Source organism: Lagopus leucura, unplaced genomic scaffold (assembly GCF_019238085.1).
Source record: "Lagopus leucura isolate 7727_CA_CO unplaced genomic scaffold, USGS_WTPT01 Super-Scaffold_100018, whole genome shotgun sequence".
NCBI classification, from domain to species: domain Eukaryota; kingdom Metazoa; phylum Chordata; class Aves; order Galliformes; family Phasianidae; genus Lagopus; species Lagopus leucura.
In genome coordinates, this window is record NW_024962272.1 from 10158345 (window position 1) to 10182498 (window position 24154).

A 24154-nucleotide genomic window follows, 5' to 3' on the forward strand; every position below is an offset into this window, starting at 1 on the left:
GAGGCCCCATCTGGAGTACTGTGTCCAGGCTTGGGGGCCCAGCCCAAGAAGAAAGATGCAGAGTTCTTGGAACAAGTCCAGAGGAGGGCCACTAAGATGATCAGAGAGCTGAAGCACCTCTCCTATGAAGAAAGGTTGAGGGAATAGGGCTTTTTTAGCTTGGAAAAGGCTCTGTGGAGACCACATTTTGGTCTTTCAGTAGTTGAAAGGAACATACAAACAGGAGGGTAAATGACCATTTACTTGGGTTGATAGTGATAGGACAAGGGGGAATGGTTTTAAACTGAAACAGGGGAGGTTTAGGTTAGATATTAGGAGGAAGTTTTTTCACACAGGGGGTGGTGACACACTGGAACAGGTTGCCCAAGGAGATTCTGGATGCCCCATCCCTGGAGGCATTCAAGGCCAGGCTGGATGTGGCTCTGGCAGCTCATCTACTGGTTGGCAATCCTGCACACAGCAGGAGGGTTGAAACTACATGGTCACTGTGGTCCTTTTCAACCCAGGCCCATTCTATGATTCTATGACAGATATACTGTACTAATGAATTTCTATAGAGCAAAGCAAGAGCTTAATTCTCTTCCTTAAGAAAGGTTAAAAAAAAACTTTCCACTATGTAGACAGCCCCAATGCTAAAGCATTTCTCTATAGCAGAGAAATCCTCTTAAAAAATTTAATCTGGCTATGCTTGAGCAGATAATAAACTTTGCTTATCATTCAAGTATAGCCACCAAACACAAAGAAATAGAACTAATACCCATCCTTATTGTACCAGTGACACCATTCAACAGTCCAAGTAACTACTACAATAAAGGCTGAACAAGACAGTGAACTTCCAACAACTGTGAAGATAGAATTAAAATTTAAAATTCAGCTTATGTTCTTTAGCTTCTTAAATGAATACTAACTCAAGGTTTTTACTGAAACAGAACCTCTCAAACTCCCTTAAGAAGAAATCTAGTTGATCAAATTTAGCTTTGTGCCAGATAATCAAAACCACATCATGCAACCAGGCACAACCCATTACAGTAAGTCTGTGTCTTCCTCCCTCTACTTTTGATTCTGAAAAAGGGGAAAAAAAAAAAAAAGAAAAAAAGAAAAAAAAAAAAGAACACACATTTAAAAAAAAAAAAGAAAAGAAAAGAAAAAGTCATCCAAAAGAACTCCTCAGAACCTCTTATCTTTTCAAGCTATAAATTCTAGAGCTATCTTCTTGTGGCTTTCATACAATTTATACGCAACGAAGTGAGAAAAGAATTGGCTGCCTTCTCAGAGGAAAAGCAACTCCTGAAGATTTTACACAGCTTTGTAAAAGGGTTCAAATAAGGACAGAACTCCACCCTGCATGACTTTCTTCTCCCTGGCTTTTGAAAGGATCCTTCTGAAAAACCTGAAGTGAAACAACTCTCTACACTATGCTTATGCATTCTGAAGAAAACAGATAACCATAGGAAGCTTCAACAAAATTTGCCCACACCTTTCCTTCACAAAGAAAAGTGCCAGAAACAAAATATTTTCCTTATCTTTCTCACTGCACTACCTGACAGCAGGGCTGAAAACCAGTCTGTTTAATGCTGCTATTCCTCGGAAAAAGTACAAACAAAACCAGAAGCAAAGACAAGCACCAGTGGAAGAACAGGTATGATACATGTTTTTATTAACCTTGCCAAATGAAGAGCAAAACCTGCCTCTACAAATTCACGTCTAATCACTTTCTAGTGTGTTTTGACATCCACAACTGGGGTTAGAACACAGCCTTGGACAGCAGAGTCCCTTAAGCATCCTTTAAGACACAAAAGTATCAGAGCTGATCAACAGAAAACCACTGTGTTTTCACAGGAGGAGGAAACCCAGAATACAAATCCAGGTAGGTGAGCTGACACTTTCTTCACACAACCTTTTATTTTTCCTTACTAGTTTTTTAGATTGCCATATACTTGGGAGGAGATCGTATGCATCCAACTATGTTTTTTGTAACCCAATTATTATCATTACTAAAATACCAAAACATTTCTGGTGTTGATTTTCTCAGCAAACTGATTTATCTACTATTTGAATGATGACTAGAAGGAGGTTAAACATCCTAAATACCTTTCAGAATTCACTTTTGGTCATTTACCTGCACATATTAATAAGAATGATTCACAAAATACCTGAAGAAAGGGTGTAAAGAATAAAAAGCCTGGCTGTTTCCAGCATCAGGACAAAAGGCAACAGACAAAAAAAATAAAACATGGAGGTTCCACCTAAACGTCAGGAGGCATTTCAGTGCTGTGCGGATGACAGAGCACTGGCACAGGCTGCCCAGAGGCGGCTGAGTCTTCCCCTTTAAGACTGCAAGAAGCCACCTGGACATGGGCCTGGGCACCTCACTTTGGGGCCTTGCTAGAGCAGGAGTCAGACCAGGTGGACCCAGAGAACCCTGCTAGCCTCAGCCACTCTCTGAATCTGTTGTTGAAAACACAAACATTACTTCCTATAGACCTCTAGGAGCTGAATTTCATGGAGACTTTAGTCACTTTAGTCAGTTTCCCACACAGCAGGTATTAACAGCTTGAGACAGCTCAAAACTTTGTTAAACCATTAAGGAAGACAGAAGTACAGGAAAAAGGCACTAATGAAGGATATTTATATCTAGTACAAGGATTTAGAATGAAGTTGGGAAAAAAGCAGAATCACATTTTTTAAAAAGTTTATAAGTTGGTCAATATAAACCAAGTATTGCAAATATCCATTTTTTGTTTTTAGTTGTTTCTATTTTCTTGCTTTTTTTTTTTTTTTGTTTGTTTGTTTTGTTTTTAAATCAGGGGAGGGAAAAAATCGCCAAGATCATTACACTAAAACACTATCAAAAGTATCAAGATGACGTGTTAATACATAATTTAGACATTATAAATGTGTTAAAATATGCAAGTACAGATTGGACTTGTAAAATGAAATAATAGCATCTACTTTTCAAGTTTATGTTTCAGAAGTCTGCATTCTTATGGGAAAGTTCATTGTTTAAGTTCCTTTCAAGTCTCTTGCATCTTCTGTTATTCAAGGGGATTATGGACAGAATTTCTATTCCTACCAACTTCTGAGATATGCTATTGCTGAGAGCATAAACCACTTCACTTAAACAAAAACAAGGACAAATACTGTTAATATCCAATATCATCCAATATTTTATCTTTATTTTTAGCATATTAGCCAATAAATCTTTTTACTCCTTACAAAAAACAAAACAAAACAAAAAAACCTCTTATAAAAAGATGTGGTTGCCCAAGATACAGCAACAGTGTTTTTCAGTTTTCCCTCTGTGGGCTTATGCTCTTCTCTCCAACTGAAATTTCAGCCATTATGACTGGAAATGTAGAATCTGAATCTCTTTAGTATATTCAATTACCAAACCTAACTATCACATACACGAATACATCTACAAAACCGAAGTCCTACATGCCACTCACACAGTCTTATACTTTGTATGCCCTACTTTCATGAGGTGTAGGCAGCATTTCTTGTGGTCTAAGCTGTGTTTTAAAGATGCACTGCAATACCTGGTGATTATACTTACACTGATGCTTATCTGCATATATCAGAAAAACATTGTTAAAAATTAACAGATTTCATAATAATCTGTTAACTATCAAGGTGCAAGAGCATGCAATCACTTTTGAAAGAAGGGTGTTGGTTCTTTCACTGTTGTTGTTGCTTAACAATAATACTTAGCCTATTATACCTTTCTGAGGTCTGTTTTCAGACTCCAACATAAACACTTGATCTTACACACAAACGGAAGACCTCCACACAAGCTGAAAGGAGGCAGCAAAGCATATGGTTTCTCAGAATGCGAAAACTCTTTTCAAATTAAGTGTGTCACTCTAACAAAACCTGTATAAGCGTGTCTTCACTGAAAACGTAAGTCACAAGAATAGTCACACTTCCACTATAGTGCAACATCCAATGCAACATGCAGTGCAGGCAACACTTCTGGTATCACTGAGTATGACTGTCCTACAGTAGAGATAAAGACAGAGAATGAAGAGTATTTCATAGCATTTTATTGGCTCTTTTTTTCCTTAAAAATAACAAAAAAAGTTTGATCATTGTTTCAGAAAAGATACTCACTTGCATTCTAAGCTTTTTTCCCCAAATACCATGGAGCATTCTCTCTAAGAGGGCCACAGACAGAAATAATTTTTCGTAAAGATTTAGACAGAAGTTCAGACACAAGAAAAATAAATGCAGACAGATGCAGATCATGATGCTTCTTCTAACAGATGATGAAGTTAAGAGCATTTTTTCCTGTGAAGCTATTTGAAATCTCACGGTATTTTGTTATGTACCCATGGGAAAGATACTGAAGCTATTCTCTGCTGCCTCGTCTGCTAGTACTTTTTTGTTGACTGCACTACTGAACACTAATGTGACAGCTGTTTCTGATTGCATAATTTGACAAGAGTCAACTTATTGGTATTATTGTCCAATGTTATTTTAGAAACACAAAACAACACAATATATCAAATGTCAGTATGCAGTTATCTCTTACTCTTACTCTTCTTCCTGATTCATAATATCCATTCACTCAGTAAGTCATGATAGAAAGGAATACTTTCAAGCCTCAAATACACAACCAGTACTAAAATGGTAAAATAATTTTTACATCAATCAAATCACAAATGAGTCCAAATAAAGTCCAGGATCTTGTAAGCAGTGAATTCAGTGAGGAATCTCTTTGGTTAACACATGATTTTTAAAAATAATTTTACATTTTACACATTGCACACTTCCTAGCTTCCAGAGAAAACTTATGTTGAGTGTACCATAAATGCAATACTGTCTTCACGGTGTATGTTGAACATGAAATCTAAAGTATGCTTGTCTCATATTTAACCATTTTTCCTCATACCAGCACAAAGGTAACTCCCTGACACTCCTTATTCTTTCAGGAGGCTGCACAAGTGGTAACTACACAGACATCTGCCTGGTTCCAAGTCCACTCATATACACTTCTACAAAGAGCATTCATCTCACTTTCCTGTACAAGCATTCTGGCTGCTCTCTCAGACCTCAATGTCATTACAATTAGTACATGATTGAACTGTGTGGGAATTAGGCATTTCATAGGGATAGAACAGGAAACACTGCACTACAAGACAAGTAAGGGCAGGAAACTCCATTTGGGAGCCACACAGGTCTTGAGACCTTGACCTAGAGAACATCAACACCTCTGCAGGAAGAACAGAGAAGAGGTTACCTGAGGCAGGTGGGATTCACAACAGGTTTAATTTCCAACTGGCAGCCTCAAAAAGTCACTGGGAGGTCCCTTCCTCTAAGGGAAGTGGCAAGGCTCCTCCTGAACAACTTCTTGGATGGCAGCCATCACTTCCTGGGCTGTGCACACAACTGAACTGTCCCTCATTGGATATCAAGAAATGGCCCTATCCTTGAAAGACTTGTCCCTTAAAACTAATAGTATTCCCTCACTCCTCCCCCAGCAAATGTGCAGAGCCCACCATAGCTGACAGCTGAGTGAAGAGCTCTGACACTGCAGTAATACAACAAAAATATCTCTACTTACTTTCTGATGCACAATAGACAAGATACTCCAAATCTAGGTTCTCCTTCTCCCCAAGTGGCCCGTGTCACTTACAGCTATGTGCTTCTAGCTGCACCAGCACATGTGTACATCCAAACATGCAGCCAGACAGCAGTCTATGTCAGCTCCTAGGCCAGCAGCGTTATACATCCACCCAGTGGGAAGCATAGTTCCAGATATTGTAGCACACTTCCTGCTGCTTATGGCAGACTGTCATTAAGCTGGGGGACTTTCATAAACAGCAGTTTCCCTTGGACAGCATTACTGTTTTTCACTGTCCCTTGCATTTTGACATCATCTCAATGGAATAATGTGCAGAGAACTCCCAAGGCATCTCTGGTGACAGGAGGCAGCCCCTCCGCAGCACAAATCCATATTTTAACTAGGCTCCTAGCATATTTTAATACACTGATGTGCACACTTTGTGTGCTTGCACACACAGAATAATGAAGGCTCTGCAGACACAAATTTATCACTGGCACTCTCTGAGTTTAAGAAATCAGGTCAAGGGTAACAGAACCGAAGAACAAGTTTATAATTAAAAAAATTATAATTAGATTCTCCACAAAATGAAAAAAAAAAAAAAATCCCTGCATTTTATTATGAAAAAAAATAGAAAGTAAATTGAATAGCAAGGTTCAGAGAGGACATCCTTGCCAGCCATATCCTCTACAACCACTGGGCATTTTCATGCCTACTACTACATGATTATGGGAACATAAAATTCTTCTCAGATTAAATACCTGCTCACAGAAATAACTGAAAAACTGGAAAAAAAAATAGGATTCTGGAGAAAGAAAGGCCAAAAGATTCATTAAGAATATGATACTAGAAGATGCCAGGGACAAAGGGGCAGATTTTATTGGTCAAAGCATCCAGTCACTTTTCATTTTCATTAACAGCCTGGAGTATTGGCATGCCCGGCCGCTTCCCATGGCCAAGCAGACTGATGTTTCCACATGTCACTACCTCAGTAGCAGAGAAGGAGCAAGGCCATGAGCAGCACACAGGCAGTGTGCACTTGATATGCTGGTTGGGCTGCCAGGCTGGAGCTGAGTTCCTCCACAGAGCTCAACTCAGCCATCTGAAGGAGATCCATTTCTGGCTGCATCTCAAAATATATACATATTTTTTTTTTTATTTTATTTTATTATTATTTATTATATATTTTATTTATTATTTTTTTTTATTTATATTTTTTTTTATTTTTTTATTTTTATATATATATATATATATATATATATATAAACACTTATGTACCAGACTGGAAACTCCTCAGAAAGCTTTTAGAATTTTTTTTGCAATATCTGTATTATTTGCAACTTGTATACACACACATAATATTGACCAAGAAGGGCTAAATTAGTAAGTAACTGCCTTCTTTGGGAAACCCACAAACCACACACACTGAGTTACAACTACTGTTCCACACGTACAGCATCAACTTTATCCACTAACACGTACAGCATAGATGAGACTACATGCTTCATAAAACGCCACCTCCATTCTATCCCAAACTCTACATAGTTGCAACCTCTCAAAGTGACATGTGGCTTCCTGTCTAACAAAAACCTACATGCTGTCCACTGGCAGCAAAGCTACTGGCGTTATCAAGCCTGTATTACCTCTGCATCTGAGAGAAAGTTCTAAATTCACTGAAGCCTGGGGCTAATTAAGTTCTCCAGAGCTCAGTTTCGGTTCTACAGACATTCACATAATTCTGTTGTTACTAGTTACATTTTATCCATGTTTCACAGAGATGATTCAAATATACTTCCAGTCATTTTTCTTGCTTGCTTATGCAGCAAGAATTAAGGACGTGCTGAAGTAGACGGTCAGTCCCTATTCTGATGCTGTACACCAAAATGCAAACTGATGTTACTGTCAAAGTAGAGAGCCCTCATATAACTACAGCTCACACAGGGGTGAGCGGGTGGGGGGAAGGAGTCCCGGTTACTGTTTGTCATTTTTTTCTTTCCAGAGGAAACTTTTACTTCCAGGAAGTAAACATTTATTTTACACGTCATTCCTTTGCACAATAGTCAAATGAAAAGTGTTCCAGTCCAAATTTTTAGTTTATATTTTAGGCTATTAAAGTGTTATTCACACGAGTCAACATTCTTCACATAATTATGTATTACAGTTTCAGTTCAGCTAAGACAAAAAAAAAAAAAAAAAAAAAAAAAACAGTCAAATAACCAAGTACGCATCCAGCTGTCAATACAAACCATGAATTGTCAAAAGTTAAACAAGGATTTACTTTCAGCAATTGTGAAAGTCTACAAAGTGATTATATCTGACACTTCCACATTTACTTCTACTTTTCACTGCTCTTTCATATGAAAGAACACAGTAACAAAAGAGAAGGATGGCTTATTTGGAGTTGCATTAGGCGTCTAAGTCCTTCCCACAGGAGAAACAAGGAAGCCAATATCCATGAGTATGTGGAAGAAACAATTGGCCTGAAATTCTTTCAGACTGAAAATTTAGAATTTTATTCATTGAAGTGCAGCCTCTGCATCAGACATCAGTAAAGAGTGTTTAGGGACAGCAATTTATAAGGAGTGGAATGTCTGACAGTACTTCGTGAAAAGCTTCAGGAAATACAACAGAAACTGCTAGAATGTTTTCATCATTCTCAAGCCTGCTCTAGAGGGAAGGAAAGAAGGAATGAACTATGAATATACAGATGATAGCTTAACAGCTTAGTCGCTTTAGATGTATTTAAAATATATATATATATATATTTAAAAAAAAAAAAAAAAAAATACCCCAAAACAACTATACCCTAAAAGTCTTCAGTCTTCATATAGTAGAAGTTCATTTTACAGACAGTCCAAATGTTGGAATTTTTCAAGAGCAGGAAGAATATTATTGTAAGCACTACTTCCTCCACTGCATTCACAATTTCTGGTCAACAGGTGTCCCATACAGCCAGTGATATTTTGCAGAATCAGTAACTTCGAGATCCCCATCACCAAAGGAGGTGTTGCATCCACAGCCAGTCTTCAGATGCAATTCCCTCTTACTTGCTCCCCAGTAACTGCCCAGTCTGCCCACTGCACATCCTTTCACCATGTCAGTCAGCAGAAGAAAGCTGTATGGAGCACAGTAGCCCAAACTGCCTGCCCAAGGCCTTAGCAGCACACTCTGCAAAGCACATGCACAGGATAAAACCTGGAAGGGTTAAACATAGCAGGAGGCCATTCTCCTATCGTGGCAAAGCAGCAGCAGCCAGGAAGCTCCCTATGAGGCTCACAGCTGAATTTATTTCTAACTTCAAGCTCCTTCTCAAACAGTCAAACACTATCAATGTGAAGCTATGGCTGGTGAGCAGAAAGCGTCTGAAAAACGGATTCAAGATGTTACACTTACAAGCACCTGAGGCCAGCATCACGTAATGTTTCCTAACGCTGCCACTTTCGAGAAGGATGGCAGCACAAGCCAATACAATACCTAGACAGAACTAAGAGCTCATTCTTCTGTGTGGCTGCCAACTTTAAGGACACTTTTAACTGAATGCAGCTGTTTCATCTGCCACAGAAGAAAAGCAAGAAAAATCCCAGCTGCTCCCATGCTATAGCACTACAGACTCAAACACCGCTCGAAAGCTTTGCCCATTAGTAAAAAATTAACCACTGCACCCTCCCAGATAAGTACACAGCAGCTGCTGATTCATGTATGCACATTCAGTGCAAGCAACACCTCTTGCTAATTAGCACTTACGTCCTCAAAAAACATTTGTCAAGAAGCTGCAGTTAATGCTACCTTTTTAACATGATCTACAAAAATTGCAAGATTATCCACATTTACTGTCAGAGGACAGAGGCTGGTCCTCTAATCCCTGTCTTGCAGGAAAAATTCCATGAAAGATAAAGTGTTTTTAGGAATGGCCTTCAATTTGTAGCTGTTGAGAAATCTATTAAGTATAAAGGGCAAGAGGTATGTCTAGTCTAGTCAAGTCCAGTAAAAACAAACAAACAAAAAACAAAGTTGCTCTAAGTTCATTTCTCACTATAGCAAACAATAAAAACTGTAAATAAGTATAACTGGGGAAATGTTAAAAGAGACAAATGAATCCCAGATGCCCTGTTATTCCCTGAATAACTAAAAGAAATGTTTCTACCTAGATAAGTATCAAGCCATCAGAGATCAGTCTTAGTATCTGACAATCAAGATTCATTGCATCACCTTCATAGCTTCCTGTACTGCATAGTTCCACCTGCCTCCTAACAAAAAATAAATTTTAAAGACTTCTGTAAAACTCAGCAGTGTTGCAGACACTAGCACTTATGCTGGGTATCATATAGCTTGACTTCAACCTGCCAAGTACTTACATTTCCAAAAAAAACAACTTGTCAAGTCAGAAAATGAGTGAAAAATGTTTCTTAGATTTTAAAAACTTCCAAAATATGGAAACTCTAGAAAAGATAGGTTTCTGAGTTAAGTATGGTTATTTCTATAATTCAAGTTACATAAAAAGAACGCTGTTTGTATAAAAACATGCATTATTACACTGCGCAGCTTAGAGAAAAATAGAATTACATTATTAGAGCTACAATAAATTGTACACTGTACTGCAGCAAATCAGTATGTTTAGACTATTTTCAAGAGAAAAAAAAGCAATAAAAAACCAAACTTTTTTTTTGTTGTTAACTGTGACATGCTCTTACGTGAGTTTCACTGATTTCAATAGTAAAGAAAAAAGTAAAAAACAGTAAGTTCAAAAAAATTAAATTACTGAACAGCTTGAAAAAAAGAAATCAGGAAAAGAGATAATGATCTCAGGAAAGGTTAAAAATAAGCCCTTTAAGTATTTTATTTTGCCATCCTCACTCTTTACATACTCCCAATAGATTACTGCACACCATAGCCTTATTAATATGCATGAGGATAGAAAATTGAGAGTAGAAATAAAAAGAGTACATTCCAATATGACTTTTAAAAATGGGGAATAAAAAGCATTAAGTGCGTTTAGAAATTTTCTATATGTGATCAAGCTAACTAGGCACTGAGAGAGGGAAACTGAAGAACAAACTTACCATGGTGTGAGTTGATATCACACAACAGCTACTCCAATGTTTTTGTGCATGGCCAACCTCAATAGTGTGTCATTTCTTAAAATCAAATTAATTTATTAGTCCCCTTTTATTCTAGTAAATCTGGAGTGGTTAACAAGAATATTAAACATTCCAAAAATCTGACCTGAAAAGTGACCTTAGCTGTGCTATAGCATGCTAAGAAATAAAGGCAAGTTTAAAAGTTGCTTCTATACTTTTCTAGTAACTGCTGTCTTATTAAATTAAACGATGAAGTGACAGAAGCAGAATGCATTATTTCCCACCACTTCCCTACATTCAGTCTAATGCAGTTGTACTGCTACAAGTTTATTATTAACTGTTCTAATGCCTTTTTTTTTCATTTTATTTGAGAAACAATTCTTTGCAGGGTACCTTGTTACAGCACAAAACTAGATGCGCAGGTCATGATCCCACTCCTTCTCAACACAGAAGTAAAATGTAACTAAACAGTAACATATTCGAGGCCAGTGTTGCCACACTCCTTGTATGCAACTTAACACTTCTCATACTGCTCATAGAAGCATTTATATTATTTTTGTTATTTGTCATTACAGAAGGTGTTTACTTCTAAGCAAGGAGAACATCAAATACCAGTGACATTTTCCTGTGTTACTTTTCAAGGTAGCTGTACTTTATTAATAAGCACCAATTAGAAGCAATTTAAAGACAGCTTTTTTGTTGTCAGTCTTTTTATTCCTCTATCAATCCTGTCTGTATGCTAGATTTTACTGATTTTTTTTTTTTCCTTAATTCCACACATCTGTTTCCTGAGCTATGGGTTTCAAATCACAGTTAATAAAATGTTGCCTATACTGTTCCTGAGTTCTTTCATAAATTTTTAAAAACAGAAGACAGATACCGAGAGCAGTCTCTGGGCAGACAAGCTATTCCATATTCAAATAACTTCTCTGCACAATGCATTGTTCTGGTTTCAGCTGGGACAGACTTGCTTTTCTTCATAGTGTCTGGTTTTGAATTTAATTGAAAAACAATGCTGACAACACATCGATGTTTTAGTTGTTGCTGAGCAGTTGCTGCAGCAAGCCAAGAGCGTTTCAGCTTGTCTGACTGTCCTGTCAGTACAGGGGATCAGGATGCATGAGAGGCTGGGAGGACCAGGAAAGCTGACCCAAACTGGTCAAAGGGATATTACTTACTTGTATTGTAAATGTGTGCAAATATGTAATGACCATTGCCATTATTTCTCCCTTCCTTTTAAGTCTTAGTAAATACTCTCTACCTCAACTTTTTTACGCTCAATTCTCTCTCTCATCTCTATTGGAGAGGAGAGAATGAGCAAACAACTGTGTGATGCTGAGCTGCCTGCTAGATTAAACCACAACAATCATCTGGATTTCTTTAAAGCTTTGTTTGTTGGAGTTCCATAACTGTACAAATTCCCTTTTGACATACCCCCTCCATCAGAAGGTGTGTTAGCTATCTTCCATTAAACACAGATGCTCTGACAACAGCCTCCAACAAAGTGACTCTGTACAGTATACCAGCTTCCAATTACACACTTTCGTGTCTCAAACAGATGACTGTAGGCAATCTAATATGTGATTAAGTCTGGAATGTATATGGAATTTGAAAAAAGATCTGCCTTTTTACAGCTGTAAATACAGTGGTCTAAAGCCTGAGATAAGAGTCTGAGATACTCTTCTGATGTTCTCCAGATTGGCAGCACTGTAATGCAACCATCCCTACTCCCGCACAGGAACAGAAGACAAACTTGATGTTAGAAGGCCATCTACTACCTGGGTGGTATATGGTTGCCTGCCATGACCATTCCCTAGGGTAGGGAAGGACCTGCAGCAAATAAGCAGCAAATGAGAAGTTTCCAGAGGCTATTTACCAGAGCTGTATACAGCCCACATGACTGATACATTTATAAAGTCATTGTGCTTGTTCCACAACCACAATGCAAACATGCTTTTGGCATGCACGCAGTAAACCTGGCACTCCCAGAACACACTGTCTTTACTTAGCATGTGTATAGTCAATAGAGAACGTGTACTACTTTTACTCTGAACACGCTGAACTAATGAGTGGGTCCTGTAACAACATTCATGTGCAAAAATCACTTTCAGGACAATTAACTGACTCACTGATTATTCCAGGCCTGCATATGCAGGAGTCCATGTTAAAACATCCCAATGGATTGAAGTTCTGCACTTCAGAAAGGACAAAATTATACTCAGCATACATTGAATAATCCTACATCATGCTTATTTTGAGCTACAAGCTTCCTTTGAGGCACTGGCCTTCACTAAAGGCCTTTTCCAGACAAACAGAGACCAAAACACACCACGGCCGGAACTCACACATATGTCAGGTAAATGTCACAAAACAAGTAAAAATATCAACCACTAACTTTAAAGCAAGTAAAAGGGACATATGTACGTTATTGTGCTATTCTAAAGGTAGAGAAACAGAAAGAAGGACTGGTTTGCCAAAAGCTACTTGCCAAGTAAAAAAGGTGCCAGACATAGAACAGTCCAGTTCTTTTTCCAGTGAGCCATTGTGATTCACAATCAAAGAAAATAAGTAATAGCTAGTTAGCAGATTGCTGGCTTGATGCTCTGTCCTCACTCCAAGTTACACAATGCTTGACTGCAACAAAGCTCCAGGGCTTCTCCTTCCCTTCACACTTGGATCTACATGGCATTTTTTACTGTGAGAGGTACATTACTTAGTCCACAAGCAAAGGAGTTATGTATGTTAACTAGCTATTAATTATTTTCTTTGACTGTGAACCACAATGGCTCACTGGAAAAAGAACTGGACTGTTCTATGTCTGGCACCGTTTTTACTTGGCAAGTAGCTTTTGGCAAACCAGTCCTTCTTTCTGTTTCTCTACCTTTAGAATAGCACAATAAATAATCTTGTGAAGTGCTTTGAAATCTATGAATAAATAAATAAACACTCTGTAGAAGAGTAAATGGCTTAACCAACCCAGCAGAACACTGTCTTAAGCACCACAGCATCAGGTATTTTCATTCAGAAAGAGTGTCCTGTTACTGACAGATACTGAACCACCAAAATGACTTTCTATACCAAAGAGACAAGTCCTTCATGCCTGCTGCAGGCTTCTTTACATTCTAAGAGCAACATCAACCAGGCACACCAATGACTTGACTTTAGACTGTACAGTCACAAAAAAAAAAAAAAAAAAAAAAAAAAAAAAAAAAAAAAAAAAAAAAAAGTTTATCAAACAAAAGTGCTGTATTGGCTTTCACTAGGAAAGTTTGCTAATAATGCTGTATCAACAGATTTATCTTTTTGTATTTCATTTACTTACATGCCAGCAACCTTAGTTAGAAAGTAATGCATCACACCAGGATTTGCTTATTTGAAATGATATATTTCTAATCAAATTTCAGATATTTTAATTTTCTTCAAGGCCAGGTGACAAGAAATCATGATTTCCTTTGCCCATTAAGTTGGACAAGGAAGTGAACGTTTTGTATTTCCATATCCTATGAATTCGGTTAGCAAATTCTATAGTTTCAAATCCAATCGTTTCAGAGTTTTTAGAAGTTTTGCTTTGTCTTCTTCCTCTTATGTAGTCAATATTTTTCTCCCTGCTACTTGTACAAGATCTACTGTGGTGAGTTATAGCATAAGTAAGGACAGGAGCTTTTTCATCAACACACAAGATCACTATCTGAGCAGCATCCGACTCCTCCAACATTACAGTGCAATAGTTTGCTCCCTTACAAACTCAGCTGACAGATTTTTTTCCTCTGAATTAGCACAGAGTATTTCTGAGACATACCTCTCAAATATGAAGTATACTTTTAGCAACTAGCCCTCTAAAAGCTACTCTTATTTGTGGCCAGTAACCTTCGTAAGTCCCTTCCAAAAGATGTGTAGAAGATCTTCTATATCAAGTTCTGACCATCTGGCTCAGCCAATGCACAGAAAATATTGGAAGACTTAGAACTGACGTGTGAAAAAAGCTGACTTCAGACCTCTCATTCTTACAGTAATGTTGTGCAGCTACATATATTCCATTGGTCTAAGTTACTTTAAAGGCCATATAAATATCCTTGCACATGCAAAAAGGTGCAGAATGGAAGTTGTCTTTCTTTGTTCCTGACAAAAAGACAGTCTAAAAGGTTGTTTGCATTTTTCCCAGTTTGACTTCTTAAGATCAGAAACTTCTACTGTGATCAACTCCTGCTTTGATGAAGCTTCCACTGCAGAACTCAGTGAAAAGACAGTACCTGTAACTAATAACTGAAAGAAAAAGTCAAATCAAATAAAAAAAAAAAAGACAAGCAATTTAGATGCTTACAAATAATAACTGAAGAGTTTTGACACTGCTTAATCAAATAGCGATCATTTCTTAATCAATGATGTCACCATTCAAGCTTCCTGAACAGTCCAACACCGAAAGTAATGCAAAAGATAAATGAGGTACTGTTAAAGTTCAGGCTATTTAAAATATACAACATTAAAAACAGAAAAAAGCAAAGATATTCAAAGTTTTTTCATTCAACAAGTCGATGATGGCACTGACACACAGAAGAATACATAGATAATAATCTTCATGAGAATTAGATTTAAAATATGTTTCTAATCCTGAACCAATTTATGTGAAGTATGAATATTTTATTAGCTTCAGCACTAACAGGGAGGGAAAAATCCTCAAGGTGAAATGTCAATTTCACAACTTCGTGCAGCACAGCAGTCAACCACTAGGGCAAAGTTTTTATTCCATCCACATAAAACACTTCCTAGAGATGTCTGCAAACAGCCTTTCTTCCAGCCTTAGCAATGCTGAAAATGAAGACTTGGCTTCCTTACACTATAGCAATGGCAAATCTCCCACCTGAAGCCTCTGACAGATTGTCCCTTTGGGTACCCACACATTAGCCTTTAAACTAGGTACAGGAGCACACTTCAGAAGGAGTTCTCCTCATCTTTCAAGTTCCCTGTGCTCACCTGCACTATCATCAAAACATCTCCCAGCAAGGAGCTATCTTTCTTTAGAATGAAACCAATGAAAGCAAACTAGGATATGGAAGTACTACAGGACCACACCTATTGCGTCAAGCCGCAGCCAAACACTTAGCCCCTAGGATAAGATCTTATCTGGTTCAAAACAAAATGAAATTTAAACATGGACATCAGGTTCTCAGCACCTAGTGATATGCCCTACAGACACACTCTTTAGTTCACACGATTTGCTAACACAGATGCAGCCTGTCTCCATTCTCCTACCTACAATCACAAGGATAATAATAATTAACTGCTTCCTCCCTCACAGAGGTGACAGTGAGATTGATCAGATAGTGGGTGTACAGCACTTTGAAAATAGGAAGTGCTGTGTAACTCTTCCTCTTATTACAAATGCTCTTGTATCTAGTAGAGTAGTATAGAAACAAGAATTTGGAAGTCTCCATTTCTATGCAGCTAAACATTGCTCCACTTGATCAAGCAACTGATTGCAGCAGGTTTACTTCATACAGATTGACAGTCATCTGACACGCTCACTCAGAGTATATTTATTCATTTTATTTAGGATGCTGTTCTTTTAGATAGTAAAAGCTTTTATAAATCTGAAAAAAAAAAAAAAGCCACTTAGTGTTCATCAACCAGAATCCAGAAAGACCACGAAATTATTAACTGGATCATTCTCCATGTAATTACTACACACAGCACAAGCAGAAGTACCAGCTGGTATGCTTGTTTCCGTCCCACACTTTTGCTTAGTTTCAGTGCTGACAGTGCATGGAATTTATGGATGTTCTCTTCTGAGACAGACACTTTGATTATTATATATCTTTAAAATATTTATTTAGGACTATATATGCAAGTTTCCAGAGTTCTTTACTAAGAGTTCCTTACAGACTTGGCAGTACAGGAATGATCCACTGTGAATTTGAAAACCAAATTTGTAGGCCTCTGAAACCAAGGCAAAAGATGCACATGCTACTAGAAAACTTCACCTATTAGGTATGAGACTCAAACACGCTTGCTACTTGGAAATTAGAGCTTTTAACTAGGGCCACGGACAAGAACTTGACTGCTGTTTGTGAGAATTTTAATGATTGTCTTTTGCAGTTCAGTAGCTGTAAGATACTCTCTGGATTTCAACTCGCATCAACATGAAAATAAAGAATGAATTGGGATCTAGGCCAAACTCCACAACTGTGAGAATTTTACATCTGTGTTTTGCTGCTTTCTCTAGATGCTAATGAGAAAAATCTACACTTGCTCACTTTTTGACATTTAGGTTCCACAGCTGCTTAGGATTTTGCTTCTCACTTACTGAAAAGCTTCAGCAGCTGGCAAAAACAAAGGGCTTAGTCTCTCATTCTGAAGTGTCATCAGCATGTGTAAAGAGTACATCTCTTCAGAGAGGTGTTCTTGTGGCAAGTTTGCCAGCCAGAGCAAGTCAGGCATGAAGTGTGAAGACATTCTGTGCTTCAAAATGCAGACAGAGAAGAAATCCTTAAAAACACCACATTTTTCAGCAAAGTCTTGTAGGATGAAGAAAGGATTTAATTTCTCTTTTTTGACCACTTCAGGTCAAAATTTCATCTTCAGCATTTCAAGAAAGTAGCTATCAGTATGCACTGTGGTGTACCTACTATCCACATGTGGGCAACCAGACAGCACCATTAGATAAGTAGGAACAAAAATCATGTTATCACTCTCAATCAAAAAGTCAAGGTCAATTCTGCCATGGTCTCATAGCTCTGAGTATCCACATGCATACTTATTAATCTTATTCTGCCTGGGCCCCTAAACCAGGTCACTGGGGAAACAAGCTAGGCACTGAAGTGTTTGCTGGCAAAGTGTTTGCAATTCTCTCCAGGAATCCTGCAATCACTTGAAATAGATTCTTCATCTACATGATGTGGCATGAGGAGAGTAAACAGATGTAGTCAGGTGTGCAAGCTTGCTGATCACTGTGGTATGAGGAGCCAATAGTTAAAGAAGCCAAGCGTACCAAAAATAAATTACTGGATTTCATTGCTTTTAAATAGACATTTAGAGAAAGGAGTGACTGGACTTCCCATATACACATTCAAAAATACAAATCAAAATTACTTCTGAATAAACAGAACCACTGCCATAATCCAGACAGAATGTAACAGCACCTTTGTAGACAACTCACATTAAGGTTTTTCAGAACAAATCAACTACTGGTGCCACCAAAAAAATATTTGTACATCACTGTACTCAGTAGAAAAGAATGGAAAGGAACTTCTATAAATAATGATTTTTTACAGAATTATGAGAAGATGTTCCCAAGATAACTGAACTTCACATTTAAGTCAGACATTTAACAGATTCTTGAGTAAGATTTGAAAATCCTACGGTGCCTAGGCAAGTATTTCCAGTGTAGCAACTACTAAAATCTGTGTCTTGGGTAGCTTTGGTACCTCAGCCTCTTTGCTCTCTCAGCCAATAGACTGGATGATGGGTTAGAAGGGGAACAGCATAATCTATCAGAGTAACGTATCATGCCTCTTTCCACTGCAACTTGAAAACTGAGATTCAGTATGACACTCTTTCAAACAGAAAAGATCTTGTATGAAGACAATGACCCACAAAGTCTTCAACTGAAGGCAATCTCCTTTGTGCATAGAAATTGAGTAATAGAATTGAGTTGGAAGGTACCTTTAAAGGCCATCCATCCCTGCCATCAACATGGACACCTACAGCTAGAACAGGGTGCTCAGAGCCCCATCCAGCCTGAGCTTCAGTGTCTCCAGTGGGGCATCCACCACCCCTCTGAGCAATCTGTTCCAGTGCCTCACCAGCTTCACTGTAACTAATCATCCCACAGGATCCAAGCTGTAATAATTAAGTGGATTGCAAAAGCACAGTTGGTGAGATGCAGTCATTCCCTGATAATTTACAGCATCTGAAGCACTACATAGCAGGTGAAACAAACAAAAACCAGAAGTCAAAGTCTAGATCAGCCCAAATCATCATTTTGTTTGAGAAATGATGGTGAGTATGAATTATTAACTGATCCAGGAACAAAGCTTGGTGTCATTTCCAGCACTTTGCTGAAACATAACTCTTAGAACTATAATTACAATGAGATTACTGGGAAGAAAATAAAGCCTATGACACTTACCACCACAGAGCGACTGTTAGCTTAAGAGGAAATATTCTAAAGTAATATTTATGTCAAATACAGAATTGAAATTACAAAAACAAACAGCCTTGCTTCCTGACAAACTTAAAAGGCTGTCTGAAGTCCAAAACAAAATTATAGTGAATGAATTAAACTTCTGAATTTGCACTACTAATTGGTCAAGGATGTGTTCTGTTTCAAGAAGACTTGAAGGGAAGATAATTTTCCCCTTCTATTCCTGAGAGGAAATGGTAGAGATAACAATTAAGCATTTCCTTTCTGGTTTTGAGTAGCCTTCCTATAGGCTTAGTCTCTTTAACTGTCCGAACTGGAAAAGAGAGAGAATGGCTCTGATCTATGCCGTCCACAAACAGAACGGTTAAAGTCTTAAGTGGGAAGGGAAAAATGGGAAAAAGGGGAGAATTTTCATTTACAGCTTCAAAACTAAATTTAAACATTCCTTTCTAGAATTCCTCACTATGGTCTTCTCTGTGGAGGAAATCTGGATATTCTTGTGTACCTCATCGCAGAGCAACATATACCAGAAAACTAACAAAATCATCATACTTGCCTGCTGGAAGAGCACATAGCAAAAGCTCTAAGACACAATACATTTGAAGCAGACTACTGGGAAAGGGCAAAGACAGCCCATCATTTAAATGGATTTGTCCCTCTTTTCATTTATTAATCTTCACTAAGAAATTCAGGAAAATAGTAAAGCCTCAAATTAGTGATTCCATTAATAACTACCATTATTTGAATCAGCTAAGGAAAACTTGGGAAACATCATTTGCTTTTTCAGGGCAAGATGCAAAAAAATCCTAGATGCTGGGGGCTCAGAAGACAAAAATAAAACAAAAATAAAAATCCACAAACACACCAGGTTATTAAGAAAAAAGCGAACAGACAGCCTGCACATTTACAAAAAAATGGCACATAGCTGACTGAGATTACTACCCGACAGATAAAGGAGGTTTACCCTCTGCTGAGATCTAATCCTCTCCTCTTGCCAAGAGTTTCACTACTCACTTACCACAAGAACACTGAGTAGCAGTTTTACATTAAAAGAGGCTTGCAGATGGGCCGAGATTCCTATTCCAATGCAGTCTGGCATATCAATTTCTCCTCACTTCCCATCCCTCTCACATAACCTCAGGATAACCCCTGGACAAACTAGCAATTTAACAAGCATTTGTATGTATTTTAAAATCAGCTTCTGTTTGAAACACGATGTCTCAGTAGACAGATGCATTTTGCATCTTTCCCTCACATACCTATTTTGTGTAGACAATTGAGCCTCGTCTTTGAAAATCATCTCCTGATCTCACCTTGAGCATACTTCTGTTAGTGATGAGTGCTGAAAGAGGATAAGATGGGAGTTTCCTGCCACCAGGGAAACTGTGCACAGGGCAGAACAACTGAGCTTATGACTACACTCAAGTTTATTTATCAAGGTGTTTTTGTACTTGCCCAGCTACCACCTTATGAGAATCTCTCATGTCACGTTAGGGCACTGCCTAATGCATGTGCCTGAATTGCAGGCACATTCAACCCTGCTGTGACTACAACGATTCATAATTCATTATACTGTAATGTCCTACCTTGCATAACAATGCTGACACTGGATCAGGCCTGTACACCCTTCGCTTACAGTCAACTCCTTGAAGCTACAACCTGCCTCTGTCCTGCAGATGTTCAGTGACCTGTTGAAAAACAGGTCCAGATTGCAGGGTAACAAACTACCCTGTTGCCCACCCTAGAAGACAAGCTTAAGCAACATGGCCTGCTACTCCCCAAGAAACACTGTCATGTTACTGGAAGACCTTCAAGTTGCACAACTAATGTTTTCACTACTTTTCCTCCATGTAGCCAGTTACAACAGCTCAGAAGCATCTACAAAATAATTCCTGTACGCTCATAAGCATAGGAGCAACTGTTAAGTGAAAGGCAGCACAAAGAGATGAGAATATTACAGAATTCCCCCCACACTAAAGGTCTAGATGAACTGGTGATATATATCTGCAGCACACTCACTGTACTTCACAGAATCAGAGAATGGTTGAGGATGGCAAGTGTCTGTAGAGCTCATTCTGCCCAATCACTGCTGTAGCAAGGCCACCCAGAGCAAGGTGCCCAGGCAGCATTTGAAAATCTCCAAGGAAGAGACCAACCATACAGCCTCCAGGTAACTTGTGCCAGTGCTCCATAACACACAGGCAGTAAAGAAGTGCTGTCTGGTGTTCAGATAGAATCCTCCATTCCAGTTTGTGCTCATAGCCTTTTTCCTGTCACTGGGCACTACTGAAAAGAGAATGGCTCTGTCTTATTTGCATCCTCCCTTCAGGTATTTACAGGCTTGACGAAATCTCCTCTGAGCCTCCTCTTCTTCAGGCTGAGCAGCCCAGCTCTCTCAGCCCCTCCTCAAAGCACAGACATTCCAATCCTTTCATCATCTACATAACATTACTGGACTCTCACCAAGATGCCCATGCTTCTCTTGTAACAGAAAGCCTAATCTTAAACTCACTATTCACCTGGCAGAATGAGCAGAGGCCTAAGATTTTCACTAGATGAAGAAAACATTTTTTCCAGGGGTAGAGGAACTCAGGCTACATATGAGTCAGCACTGGAGAAGAAGAGCCAAGCTCCAACATGCTCCAGCTGTGTTAGCCTATGTTTGAAAATTTTGCAAAACCTGATGGCCTCCACAGGCACACAAGAGAACTTACTCTCACAAGTACTAGCCCCATCAGCCTCAAATTCTCTTCTCAGTGAGATTGTTTTCTCCATTAAAGGCTGAAGGTGATAAGTGAAAGAAGGTATCCCATACACATACCAGCTTTCCAACTTCAGCTAAGTCCTGGCACATTCATATACTGCCATAAGGATAACAACAATCATGCAGTTCTGAAGGAGGCACCATCCCTTTACAGGAGATGCAGAATCTTTATAACAGAGCTCTGCAGTCAATCTGTCTCAAGGTGCAATCTGAAGCTGTACACAAATTTTACAATAATGCCAAGCAGCTGTTGCCAAGCATTCACCAAGTGGTGCCCCTTACACAAAGGAGCTGGCATTCAATCCTATAATGTGATTGAGGTGTATGAGCCAAAGCCAAAAGTACAAAGGAGAAGCCTGCAGGTACCCCAATGTGTAGGCAAAGGTATCTGCAACAAATAACTATTTGGGTGTGAATAGTACAAGGGACATGCTCTGCTGTATGTAACACAGATGATGACACCGAAGTTGAACATCTGCTGAGTCACCACTGAGTAGCTACTGATGACACTTCCCATTTGCCATGAAACAAATTGATGTGTATCCTGCAAACTGTAAACATCTAAAAACCCACATTTAATACCCTGATACCAAACTTAAACATTTTCCATTTCATACTAAAAAAGAATAACCTTGGTATTTAATTTAGAAGTTACACTTTCCTAGAAAAGAAAAGCACCACACAGAAATACTTGTCAAAAAACAGAAGCTGTGGCATCAGCAACAATTAAGAGTAGCACTTAGAGCTCATGATCACTACTCAATTCCATTATGTTATGTAAACAAAAGAAATCCAAAACCAGTAGTGTTGGTACGTGACATGCATGTTTTTTCACAAGAGCTGCTTCAGTGAAAACCAACTGAATTACAAGTGAAAGCTGGATTTAGACATAAAATGCAACTGAAAGTCATCTCAGAACATTTTATTGAATAGCCAGACAACCCAAATTCCACAGAACAAGAAAAAAATAATGAAAGCAGTCTTGATAGGAGAGGAGGTAAAAATAGAAAATTGGAATAAGTAAGCCAAGAACTTAGAAAATTTCAAAAACTTCCAGGAGAAATAGTAAATCAAGAACTCTAATGTTCCACATGAGACCCCATATTTCTATATCATAAAGCACTTAAAACAGCACTGATTCCTCACTAAATTATAATACAACACTTAGTATGACCAGAGGAAAATCCATGCATCATTAGCAAATATTTGCTTCTGCTTTAGGGAAAAATCACTTGTGGGAAACATTACAATGTCAGTGAAAGTATCTCCACTGTACCCACAGAAGACAAATAAGGCAGAGGACTCAGTAATGTTAGAACATTGTTACTCAGCAGATCTAGATACCTCAGATATCTCATAAGTATCTAGGAAGTCATCCTGCCTTGTAATTTTTGAAATATCACTAAAGAAAAAGAAATTATAAATGAAGAGGAGGGTCAGGAGAGACTGCATACTGAGCTTCAATAGTTTGGAGTACAAAGTAGAGGAACTAAGTATCTGCTCAGTAACTTGGTGTCATACAACAACCGAACACAGCATGCATTAAATGAATTAGAGTTGTTTAAACAGTAAGTATTAAATTACACACACAAAAGTTCTTTCATAGTTCTCTTACAAGGAAGATCTCAGCAATACTACATCAGTATAAGAAAGATTTTTAAACTGTGAAATAGAATAAAATCAACAAAAACTATGTGACATAGCAGCAGGGGATTGGTAAATTAAGGAAAGGTTATGATGCAGACATGTAATTAACCAGTAAATGGGGCAAAGACATAGAATACTGAATACTGTTGAATACTGAATACATTGAATACTGTTACATGCAAGGTTGTCAACTGAATCAACCCTGAAAAGTAATTATTTTGAACAATTTTTCTATTATGGTAGACTATCACCCCAAAACAACTATTTTAATGCGATGGGTAGGAAGGCCGTTGAATTCTCCAGACACATCTCAGCAGCAGTATCTCAACTAGCAGAAAAAAAAAAATTATTTCTGTATTTGTACTAACAAGAAGAAGAAAAAAAAAAAAGGTAAAAAAGCAACCAACCACACACAAGTGTTCAATTCTTGATGGTGAAGAGCTAAGGAGGAGTCAAAAGAGATCTTAATGACCAAAGAACTAGGAAACCCAATCTACAATTACAGTTCAGATTAAGCGTTAATATCCCAGAGCTGCAGCCATACAGGCCAAGCTAAGAACAAGGCTTTTTTGTGTGCTTATCTTTTCAGGTTTTTTTTTTTTTTTTTTTTTTTGTTTTTTTTAATAAACATCTTCCTTTTGTTCTTAAGGTTGTTAGTAAGTGTAAGGTCCATGAAAATTAAGAATTTATACCATGACTTGTTTAGTGGCTTTTTTTGTTTTTTAATGTTTTACCTACAGTCGGACAATACATTCCATGATAAATAAATAGGTTAACTGTTGCTAATGTTTTGTGGAACAGATTTATACTCTGGATCGAAAAGTAAAACAAAAAATACCACTACATCCCCAAAGTCAACCAATCATTCAAAGGAAAAAAGAAGCACATAGGCAAACCCAAAAGCTACATAAAATACAACACTTTATGTAAACTACAGTCTAGATTGGTAGGTTAAAACACTG

General features: G+C 38.1%; 1 protein-coding gene across 2 annotated transcripts in view; it reads right to left on the bottom strand.

Moving 5' to 3' along the window:
• Positions 1 to 24154, bottom strand: part of LOC122183488 (guanine nucleotide-binding protein G(q) subunit alpha) — a 112466-nt gene that overhangs the window by 76604 nt on the left and 11708 nt on the right. Inside the window, exon 1 of one of the 2 annotated variants that reach the window (XM_042877470.1) lies at positions 5564 to 5619. The exons of the other annotated variant lie outside the window; for it this stretch is intronic. The gene's annotated coding sequence lies outside the window, so the exon portion shown is untranslated. Of the gene's footprint in view, positions 1 to 5563; positions 5620 to 24154 lie in introns of those variants that run through there. 2 annotated transcript variants of the gene reach the window in all.